The 12,230-nt window shown below is 45.2% G+C and overlaps 1 pseudogene; it reads left to right on the top strand.

Moving 5' to 3' along the window:
- Positions 1 to 315: 315 nt before the first annotated feature.
- Positions 316 to 432, top strand: LOC136646922 (5S ribosomal RNA; annotated as a pseudogene).
- The last annotated feature ends 11,798 nt before the right edge of the window (positions 433 to 12,230 follow it).

The raw sequence follows: 12,230 nt of genomic DNA, 5'->3' as shown, positions 1-12,230 counted from the left end.
CTGGGCGGGGGATTATCCTGCTGGCCTACCTATCACAGAGGTTGGAGATGTAGCATTTTATTCCAATAAGCTTTTATTGTTTTCTGCCTTTAACACCTACTCAGTATGCATCTCTACAAGAACCCAAATGTCTCTTACTAGTACAGTAAATGACCAGGCAAAAATTGTACAGTAGCAGCAGCCACAGTCATTTGCCTTAAATGAATTGCTATGAGAATGTGCCATCAAAACCATGCTGTCAATGTGCATTCCTATGCTATACAGTTGTAATCCTCAAGTAACCTGCATTAGATTCTAGAGGCACTTTTAGCCCTAGAATACAACTGTTACCCTGCACATGCCCAATCTCGTCTGATCTTGGAAGCTAAGCAGGGTCAGGCCTGGTTAGTACTTGGATGGGAGACTGCCTGGGAATACCAGGTGCTGTAGGCTTATACCATAGTCTTTCGAGACTGAAGGTTGCCAACCATTGTTCTAGTTGATACCAGTTGCTACCAAAAATGGTATTAACTGTTGGGTTAATTGCAGAGAACTAGATCAGCTTCTTGAGCCCTCCAAAGCATTTTGGAGAAATGTCTGAAACAATGTCTGAAATCAGACTGAAACATTATATAACAAGTCGGCAAATAGAAGTGAGTCTACGGCTGTTACCATTTCTTTTATTGAGGTGGCATCTCTTGACTGAAGTGGAGGAACAGGAGAGATCAAGAAATAAGAGCAGAGGCAGCCTAATTATAGTTAAACTAAGCTAGATCTGCAGGAAAGGGTTCACAAATATTTTCAAGTCCATCTCAAAAGTATCCTAATTTTGGGGAGAGAGAATGTACTGCTCCAAATGCTGAGGCAATGAAGCAACAGTCTTAATTCTGGTTCTGCACTGGCAGAGAAGAATATTCAGTAAAACTGGGGTGACCAAAAGCAAAGCACAGCGGGGAATGGGAAATTTTTGCTACTGAGAGCAAGGAAAGTTCTTGCATTGCTATCCATCTAAACAGAAAGGGAAGATGGCTTTGCTAATGGACTGATGGCAGCAGAATATATAGGTCCTGTAGAGTTTCTACCGAGACACTCGCTATAGCAGAAGTTGGCATCTTGGCACTGAGTCTTGTGGAGATGCCTCAGACAGATATTCACCAGGGGTAGCTCCTCCAAGTGATTGAAGATCACCTGAATTGTTGTGTGGCCGCATCCTTCCTCAGCCCACTGTCGAGCTGAAAGGCCATGGCAAAATGTGAGTGTGTGGAACTTACATAAGAACAGCCCCACTGGATCAGGCCATAGGCCCATCTAGTCCAGCTTCCTGTATCTCACAGCAGCCCACCAAATGCCCCAAGGAGCACACCAGATAACAAGAGACCTGCATCCTGGTGCCCTCCCTTGCATCTGGCATTCTGACATAACCCATTTCTAAAATCAGGAGGTTGCGCATACACATCATGGCTTGTACCCCGTAATGGATTTTTCCTCCAGAAGTTCATTTTCATTTTATACTTAATGCTTAGAAGTTCATTTTCATTTTATACTTAAAAAGTTTTCAACTTAAGTTGAAAAGTCAGCACATTACGTATATGAGACTGTATAAAGTATTTACTGCTTACGTGGTATCGAAATTAAAGTGACCACAAGCATGAGAGAACACTAGAAGTACCTTAATTCTTATTTTCCTAAACTGAAGGGTTAAAAAACAACATTTGAATGGTTTTTAAGGTGCACCAAATCAATCCCTGGAGATTGGTTTGCTGCATCAAAATCATAAGGAGCAAACAGTGCTGATTTATGAATGAGAAAATATATTCAGGAGGCGGATCCAATCATAACTATCTCCAGCGATACTGTGGGAGTGTTTGGGTATTAATTCCTTTCTGATTTCAGAGTTGTGATGAGCTTGCGAGAGGCAAAGGGACAGGAAGAAGAGTGTATTGGGCATTGTTCAACAACCTTCAGTGGCCATGCCAACCCACTGGCATAGCTAGAGGGCGTGCAATGCACGAGGTTTTGCGGGGAGCCTCACCACAGTGTGCAAGTGCCCTGTCACCCTCCCCTTCGGCATACGTCTCCATTTTGCTCCCCCCTGCCTGGAATGCCTCTGAAGGGGAGGGGCCCCTTGCACTCTGTGGTGTGGCTCCCTGCAAAACTTAGTGCTTTGCACCCCCCTCTAGCTACGCCACTGGTGTCTATTGTGCTTATCCTTGAAATGACTTCTCAGTACTGACGGAAATGTGTAAATGTGGTGATATTGGAATGCTCTGATTTCCTGTCAGGAAATGAGCATAATAATAGAATACCTGTGGGCATACCAGACTATAAAATGGCACAGTGAGCTGGTTTTTCAGACATTAAAATATACAAAAGTAGGGGAAGATATTGTAAAATCTGTGGCCGCTTGCTTCAAAGGTAGGCCCATGCAGCAGAGCTCATTTAACACCTCTTAAAATGTCTTATTTTTGGAATGAATAATACCCACCCCATTCCTGAATTATATATACAGCTATAAACATTGCAGATTTTCTTAAAATGTTGTTTCTCCTCTCCTAGAGAGGTAAGAAATTGTTAGGTCCCTTTCCTTTCCCTTCTTAAAGGCATATATTTGGATACATTTCCACTAATGATCTTCCTAATGCATTTTTAAAATGTGTGTATTTTTAGTTGTTGAAGGGCCCAATTCAATTCAATGAGCATCGGTTGCTGGGTTGGGGCGAGGGGCAACAGGAAAGGAATCCCACTGCCTTCATGGACTGCTTGTCGGCCTCCCAAAAACGTCTGGTTGGCCAAGCGGAAGACAGAATGCTGGACATGATGATGGACCTTTCGCCTGTTCCCAAAGCGTTTTGAACTTGGCACTCTAAGGTTTAAACCCAGTTTGAATCCTACAGCATTTGGGGCTCTTCAGTCTAGACAAAAAGGCGCCTGAGGGGGGACACAATTGAGGCATACAAAAATTATGCAGGGGATGGATAGAGTGGATAGAGAGATGCTCTTTTCCCTCTCACGAAACACCAGAACCAGGGGACATCTGCTAAGATTGAGGGTTGGGTGAGTTGGGACAGACAAAAGAAAATATTTCTTTACTCAGCGTGTGGTTGGTCTGTGGAATCCTTGCCACAGGTTATGGCACAGGACAAATTTCTGGAGGAAAAGTCCATCACAGTTTACAAGCCATGATGTGTATGTGCAAGCTGCTGATTTTAGAAGTGGGTTACCTCAGAATACCAGATGCAAGGGATGGCACCAGGATTCAGGTCTCTTGTTGTCTTGTATGCTCCCTGAGGCGTTTGGTGGGCCATGGTAAGATGCAGGAAGCTGAACTAGATGGGCCTATGGCCTGATCCAGTGGGGCTCTTCTTACGTTCTTATGTTTAAAGCACATTCAATGTAATACCCCTATCTTTAATGCATAGATTCTGCACCTCAGTCAAACCTTAGCATCACTATCTATCTTGACTGATGAACCTCGACACTTGTGGAAATAACCAAATGTGAGAACAGTCTGCCTGGGAATCTGTTCCTTTTTTACAGTCTTTCCCCATATTTTTTTCCCCTCATTGCCCTGGTGGCATGACTGACACTCAATGGAGAGATAAAGCAATTGTGAGTTTGATCCTTGTGTTCAGAGTGAACACTTCGCCTTCCATGGATTCCCAAAATAAAGATTCAAGAATCATCCAGTCGCCCCTTATCTCCCCACTGCAGGTGAGATAAAAAAGAACCCCCCCCCCCCCCCCCCCCGCGCAACCAGAAGGTGAACTTTGCATTTGGTGATGTGATTGACAGGATAGAAGCAGCCAACCACTCTGGGCTTAATCGAGCAGCTTCAATACAGGTGGCTATTAGAGAAAATAAAATAAACGTAATGTGTTGCCTTTTTGTAAAAGGACTCCGGCAGAGGCTTCTTGACTTGGAACTTCAGCCAGTTTCGATCTATTGTTTCTTTATTTTAATTTAATTTTTATCAATTAATAAAATTATTTTTATTAGCTTTGGCCTGGGAGAATACAAGCATAAGATGAATTTTAATATGTGATCTTTTGCAGCCTTTGCACCTTGGTTGTTGCTTTTTGTCATTGAGATGAGGCATTATTGTCTTGTTATTTTTATGGGGAGTGGAGCTTTCCTGTGTTTTGTGCACTGATGTGCAACTGGGGGGAAATCTTAACACATCTCAATAGTGCACCTGTGTCTGTCTATGAGATCCCACAATCTCCAGAATTCAGTTTTGCATATGGATTTCAGAGCTGAAATGAACTTTTGCACATGTTCAAAAGTCACTGAATTTTCAAATTCTTGCCATTTGGATTTGAATAGGAAAGTTTCATATATATTCACTTTTTGAATGTGAACTATTAGTGTTTTTTTTAACCTGGTTTGTCGAGATCTTGTTATTAATAAAAGTTTCGTACTCGTTCAGAAGGGACAACAAGAAAGGGTGTTGCCTTCATGGCCTGCTTGTGGTTTTTGGGAGGCGTCTGGTTCACCATTGTGAGCAACCCTAAGTTGTACTTGATCGATCTTTGGTCTCATCTTGAAAAGTAATTCTTATGGAACCTCCATGTTCAGAGGCTGTACACCGCTAACAAGCAGGTGCAGTGGTGTAGCTACAGGAGGGGCAGCTCGGTAAGTACTGCAGGCACCACAATGCACCATGTAAGCACACCATGTAAGCTCTGGTTGGCCCCTGCGAGATACAGGAAGCTGGACTAGATGGGCCTTTGGCCTGATCCAGTGGGGCTGTTCTTATGTTCTTAACTACAATTCCCAGGAAGTCTTGCAGGTCTCTTGTTATCCGGTGTGCTCCCTGGGGCATTTGGTGGGATGCTGTGAGATACAGGAAGCTGGACTAGATGGGCCTATGGCCTGATACAGTGGGGCTGTTCTTATGTTCTTAACTACAATTCCCAGGAAGCCTTGCAGGTCTCTTATTATCTGCTGTGCTCCCTGGGGCATTTGGTGGGCCGCTGTGAGATACAGGAAGCTGGACTAGATGGGCCTATGGCCTGATCCAGTGGGGCTGTTCTTATGTTCTTAACTACAATTCCCAGGAAGCCTTGCAGGTCTCTTGTTATCTGGGGTGCTCCCTGGGGCATTTGGTGGGCAGCTGTGAGATACAGGAAGCTGGACTAGATGGGCCTATGGCCTGATCCAGTGGGGCTGTTCTTATGTTCTTAAACTACAATTCCCAGGAAGCCTTGCAGGTCTCTTGTTATCTGGGGTGCTCCCTGGGGCATTTGGTGGGCAGCTGTGAGATACAGGAAGCTGGACTAGATGGGCCTTTGGCCTGATCCAGTGGTGCTATTCTTATGTTCTTATGGGAGGCGGCCCCTCCAACTCGCCATCGGACTGATTTTGGGCAGCTACGGCAACGTGCGTGGCCATAACTGCCCAGAATGGCTCAGACAGTGAGTGGGAGGGGCCACTTACACAACAGCACCTGCAGTACGTACTGCTCTGCCCCTCCTGTAGCTACACCACTGCTCTGCAGTGTCTGAGGGATTCCACTGTAGATGTCTGTCGGGGCCCCACCCAGATGTCCTGACCCCCGACTTACCCTGGAGCAGGCACCCAATGCCCAGGGTGGGGAGGCTTCCCTGCCCTTGAGGGGGGCAAAGAGGGTTGGCTCACCCCAACCAGACAGGGGAGGCTGGCAAGGCAAACAAGTAATACTGAAGGGAACAAGCCAGGAACAGGAACAGGCTTTTCTGCCCCAGAAAAGGGGAGGGGAGGGGCCAAAGGGGGCGGGCTTGCTCCATAAAACAGGGCGGCCAGGGATGAGCGGCAGTCAGTGTGAAGCAGGGAGCCTGCTCCTAGGCCAGCTTTGGCAGCTCTGCTAGGGAGGCAGACAAGGGTGCTAAAACCCCCTCCCCCTCTGGCCAATCTGAAGCCTCCCTGGGGGTGGAACACACCTGCTCCAGGCCCCTCCAGGGCTGAGATCCTACAGTGTCCATGGGTTCCTTGGCAAATGAGGTGATGTGGAAAATGTTCCCTGAAGGCAGAGTGTTTGAAGACTCCCGTGACATAACATTGTGTATCACCTATCAGTACTGTCAGAGGTATTGCTTGTCAAATATCCACTGCCTGATATCAAATACTGAAATGAATATTGCTGGGACTCAAATAGATATATCAAATATAATCAGAGAATATCCAGCATGTACTTGGGCACTCAGAGAAAAACTGAGATCAGCGCTCTCCGAGAGGTAACCCTTCTGAACCTGCAAAAGGAAGTAGAAATAGCAGCTCACATCTGCTAATAAATATAGTATGGTGTACATATTAATAGCTGCGGCAGAGGCATGTTTCAAGGTTTCTGAGGCATCCTTCCAGCGGATGGATTAATGCACTTTTATTTGTGTTCTGTATTTTTTTTCCAGGTCCATTCCTTCTTTTGATAGCGTACAAAGCATCTTTGTTGGATTAGCATGAGGAATTTCACTTGGCTTACAGAAAATGGTTTGCCTTCCATTGAAACTTCTCAGATGTTCTCTTTGAGATGAACCCTGAAATTTGCTTTGCATTTCACTTTTGTGATGTTTCGTGTCAACCCTGATATATAAGCCCAATCCTTTCCCCCTGCCCACAGCTCCTTTCTGGAAAAGGAGAAAACTCAGGGACTCAGTGAAAGTTGAGGGTTGGGAGAGTTAGGACAGACAGAAGAAAATATTTCTTTACTCAGCGTGTAATTAGTCTATGGAACTCTTTACCACAGGAAGTAGTGATGGCATCTTGCCTGGATGCCTTTAAGAAGGGATTGGACAAATTTCTGGAGGAAAAGTTCATTACTGGTTACAAGTCATAGTAGGTATGTGCAAGCTCTTGATTTTAGAGGCAGGCTGCCTCTGATTGCCAAATTCAGGGAATGGCAGCGGGATACAGGTTGTGTCTTGTGTGCCCTCTGGGGCATTTGGTGGATCAGTGTGAGATACAGGAAGTTGGACTAGATGGGCCTTCGGCCTGATCCAGCAGGGCTCTTTTTATGTTCTTATGGCTTCAATCACAGAACTCTCAGGCCAGTTTGGACTAGTCTCCCATCCCAGGATGGGACAAATCCTATGCGTGCCATCTTCAGCTCCTTCGTTAAGTGGATACCAACGTGATTAATAAATTTAAAAAAAATTATATATTACATTTCAGAATGGCTCCCATTTAATCCTAGCTTTCCCCTTTTTCTCCAGTGTTGATTGTGTTCTGAAGCACACCAGCAATTTCTCTTTTATTTTAGGGGCTGGTAGGATTTTCCCAGCATAAATGCTGAAAGCGTGTTTACTCTCCTGGCTTGAAATCCTTCTTATCAAGCTCAATAAACCCAGCATCATTACTTACCTTGCATTCTCAAGCTGACACCTTGACGCTTTGATGCACAACTGAGGCATTTGCTGATAAAGATTCCTTTGAAGTCAATGATGAAAGAGAGTGTAGCAAGGAAAGATGGGAGTGGAGAATGTGTACTGTCAGCTTGGATGGTCTTCGGAGACCAGCGGTTCTCAAACTGGGAGAGGAATCCCCAAAGGCAATGTGGGAGAGTTGCTATGGGTGGAGGCAGATTCCTTGTTGACCTTCCTCTTCCTCCTCTGTGTACCTGTGTCATAACTGCTTTTCTCTCACTCTCAGAATCTGAGAACTTAGGATCCTCTGCTGAAAGGAGTTGGCAGAAGCAATGGTGTAGCTAGAGGGGGCACAAAGAACTAAGTTTTGCAGGGAGCCTCACCGCAGCATGCAAGCGGCCACTCCCTCTCCCCTTTGGAGCCTGGTTTAAGTCTATGTTTTCATGATGGGTTTAGCACCAAGTTGTTTGAATTGTAGATGGTTTTAAAGGGAACTAGAAGCTCAGTCTTGACCTATTTTTCAGTACTGACACAGCTGCAATGCAACCTCAGAGTAAGGGAATAAACATTCTCTTACTTTGAGAAAGCCTCCATGACTACCTGCCCACTATGAAATGCAGGGCATGACCCATTGGCTCAGTTGCATTAAAGCTGGGAAGTTGGTTAGGATTGGGCTGAAAGATGAATTCGCTCCTTTGGGATCAGTGGTCTCCAAACCGGAGACCACTGCGCACTGTGAACAGCCTTGCATCTGGCATTCTGGCATAGCCCATTTCTAAAACCAGGAGGTCGCACATACTCATCATGGCTTGTAACCTGTAATGGATCTTTCCTCCAGAAACTTGTCCAATCCCCTTTTAAAGGCGTCTTGAAGGATCAGACCAGATACAGCCAGTTCTGCTTTCTTGCAAGGAATCCAACAACCTGCAGGCACGAAGGGCCAGACTAGATGAGGTATTAGAGAGCTGAGATCAAATCCCTCCTCTCTGTAAATATCTTTTAAAAACAGCTGCAGCAGACCCTAAATGGAATGCTTGCTACAGCATGGAAGGTTAACCCTTTCTTCTGTGTTATTTTGCCAGTGTAAATCCTTCCCTTCAGTTATTGCATTTGAATTTTTTTTTTTTTCAAATTGCTAGGGTAGTGTTACATGAGACAGTCTTCCAAAAGGGTTTTGTGCAAAACACAAAGTTTTGCAGGGAGTCTCACCACAGTGTGCAAGCAGTCCCTCCCCCCCCTTTGGAGCCAGGTGGACACCTCTGTTTTGCTTCCCCCACCTGGAATTGCTTCAGAGGGGAGAGGAAGGGGCCCACTTGCCTGCTGCTGTGAGGCTCCCTTCAAAACTTAGTGCTTTGCACCCCCTCTAGCTATGCCACTGGTGTAACCCAATTGCAGAGTCCACTCGCTTGGCCACCTCTGGATTCTCCTGCCTCTGCTGCTGCCATATCTCAACACAGCAACCCTGAGGACAAGAAAACATAAAAAGATAAACTCTAGTATGAGGCACAGAGTAAACAAGAAGAGGCAATATTGATTTCCTCTACACCGAGGGCTCAAACTAATTACCCAGAGGATGACCAGTTCTGAGGTTTAATTGCTGATCTGGGAAATATAAAGATTTGGAGGAGAACAGTAAAATGTTCTCAGAGCTCACAGTCTATAACAGTAAAATTGTCAGAGATGGAGCACAAGTTCTCAACTGCATAAAATATCCATCAATTATATAACTTTGTTAGGCTGCTAAGACGTAATTCTCAGGGCAAAAACAGACACAAACTTTTCTTTACTCACCAATGAGGCAAACAGCAGAGAAGGGGGAGATTTATATCCGTGGAGGGTGGGTATTTATTTAAGATCGTTTTTAAGAACACTTTTCTATTTAAGATAATTTTCAGTTTTAAAAAAAAAAAGAGTAAATATTATAAATTGACCATAATTAGCCACAGCTGATTACAACAGCAATAGAACAATCATGAAAACTGTACTAGATGTGATTGTTACTAAGGCCTGAAATAAAAGGTCACTGCTTGGTTTTAGAAAGAATTCCATAGGACCTGTTTTAAGCTTCCTAGGGATAAAATTCTTTAGCTGAAGGTTCTGTAAGTAGGGGCCCCCATAAGAAGGCTTCCAAAGATGATCATAGTGTAAGGGTAGGAACTTTAAGGGAACAGGCTTCTTTTGGATATTCAAATCTCAAACTCAAAGGGACTGGATATGCCATTCCCCATTCCCACTTCTCTGATTAAATTAGTATGCACACACAGGAACCTGCTTTAAGGAAAAGAAAAGTTCAGGGAATCTGAGCTTGGATGATCTACCTCAGTGGTTCTCAAACTTTTTATCACCTTGACCCACTTGAATGGCAATCTGTTGGAACCCACTGGAAGTGATGTCATTAACCTGGAAGCGATGTCATCAATTTAGTCTTCAAACCTAAGCTGTGATCAGCCAAAGGTCCCATTACACACAGTGTACTCGTGCTGTTATTTTGCATAGCGCAGACTTTAAACATTCCAGCTTGGACATCAAAGCAGAACCAAGATTTGGGTACTTCTCCAACCACACAGCCCTTCCCCCTTTGCAGCATCCCATCTTCCCACCTATTCAGGACAAAACTCCAGGCCTCTCTCCCACTCCCACTCTCTCCCACTGCCTTGCCCAGCAGCTCTGTACCCTATATTTTCAGCTCTGTATTTTCAATGGTGGCTGAGCAGCTGCTACGTGATCCACCCGAAACTGGCTCGTCGCCGACCTAGTAGGTTCCAACCCACAGTTTGAAAAATGCTGATCTACCTCATGTGTTGCGGCCCTTATTAAGAAGTCAACCTAAGCCTGTGCTTTACCACATCTAACTGCTAGCGGAGGGGGCTTTCATAATGGGGTGCACTTACATATAAATAAATAATTCTTCTTGCATACACAGTGAAAAGGAGATATAAAGATTCTTCCTTATCCTTAGCTAGGCTTCTCTTCCATACCTCACATGGGAGTAGATGTCCCTTCAAGTAACCCAGAGCCAGATTGCTTTTATCTCTTTTTTTTTTTGGGGGGGGGGGGGGAGAGGAGAGATTTGAGGTGGAGATTGGTTTACCCAAGGCCATTTAATGAGTTCATCTCAGAGGCACTACTCAAACCAGGGACTCACACCTTGATTCATAGTCAGCCTCTTCACCAGAGCGCTGTAGCTGATCCATGCAGGTCTCCCTGAGTTATTAGGGGTTGGTTGTTCTCAGGGATGCAGTTGAGGCAAGATTATGCACATCCTCCGCCTCCAGCTTTGACAGGTCCTTTGTCAGGATAAAAGTCTACTCCCACCAGCATCGAGATGCAGCTACAGATCTAAATCTCACTGTTATCATATTCCCTTTTAAAAAACATGGTTATCTGTTTCTTTCGTATGGGCCAGGGGTGTCCAAAGTTTTTGGCAGGAGGGCCACATCATCTCTCTGACACTGTGTCGGGGGCCAGGGAAAGAAAGAATTAATTTACATTTAAAATTTGAATACATTTACATAAGTATACATAAATGAATATATTAAAGATGAACTTATATGAATGAATGGAGGTCTTGCAATAGCTCAAGGCCTATAAAAGGCCTTGTACAAAGCAAGGCTGGCCTTTCCTTTGCTGCTGCTACTGCATCATAGATGTGAAACAGTAAGCAGTGGAGGAAGCCCTCATCCCACAGCTCACGCAAGAGGTCAAACAGTCGCCCTCATGCTGAGAGCAGTTGCAGTGGGCCAGTGCGGGCTCCAACAAATGTCTGGAGGGCCAGAGGCTTATTGAATACTGGGGTCTCCCTGAGGGCCACATTGAGAGGCCTCAAGGGCCGCATGTGGCCCCAGGGCTGGGGTCTGGGCACCTTTGGTATGGGCTGTTGATAACAAGCAGATGGCAAGGGGTTCCAATTTAATACCCGTTTCTTTGGCCAACTGTTTCCCATTACGTTTGTGCTACTTAATCTTGTGGTGAATAAATTCTGGGCCAGCCTGTCTTCTTCAAGTCTCACAAGGGCTGTGATTTAGTACGGTTGCTTATAAACAAGTTGTATATTACAGATTTCACCTCCGTTAGCTATTTCTTGAGATTCTTGTTTTATCCATTATTTAAGCACACAAAAACACACACACACACAGCTCTTTGCCAAACATGGCGGGAAGGCCTCTGCTTGGAAGAGCTGGGGAAACAAAGCAAGTATACCAAGCGTACTAGTAAAATTATTGCATTTTTAAGGTGGCAGCACTTTGGTAGCAAAGATTGTTGTTCCCCATATTGAAACAGTGCCGAGGTGAGGCTCCCTGAAAAACTTAGTGCTTTGCACCCCCTCTCACTATGCCACTGAACAAGACAATCACTGCAGCTATAAACAGCAGCACACAAATAAAAAATAAAGTATCTCTACACCATCTACAGATTAACCGCTAATCCAAATGCTGGCAGTCCCTGGTGTTTCGGGGGCTGGCGAAGCCCTGTGCGGCTTGTAGGACCACTCAGAAACTGGAAGTACTGTTTAAGACTGCAGCAGAAGGCTTTCTGAGCAGATGGGTAGGTATCCTGGGGGAGGGGGCGGTGTGATGCAGGGGGTGGTGGCATTGTGGACCTGTGCTTGGGAAGCAACAGAGGCCAGGTCCTTAACTGATCCTAATTAACCCTCTCTGTCTGATGCAGCTAGGACTACAGAGTGCAGGCTACATCCCACAGTGGGGGGGGGGGGGATTGAGATCTCCTCTAGGTAAGAGAATATTCATGCCCTTACCCTGGGGCAAGCCTCTGCTACTCCAATGGGTCTCCTCGGATCTGCCAGCCAGCTGCAGTGCATACAGTGGTGGTGGATACAATTGGGTGGTTACATATAGTGGACAGGGCTGTATAGGATAATCTGAGAAAATAGTCTGACCCTGGTCATACTTTTTG

Source organism: Tiliqua scincoides, chromosome 3 (assembly GCF_035046505.1).
Source record: "Tiliqua scincoides isolate rTilSci1 chromosome 3, rTilSci1.hap2, whole genome shotgun sequence".
NCBI classification, from domain to species: Eukaryota; Metazoa; Chordata; class Lepidosauria; order Squamata; family Scincidae; genus Tiliqua; species Tiliqua scincoides.
This window is presented reverse-complemented; position numbering and strand designations above follow the sequence as displayed.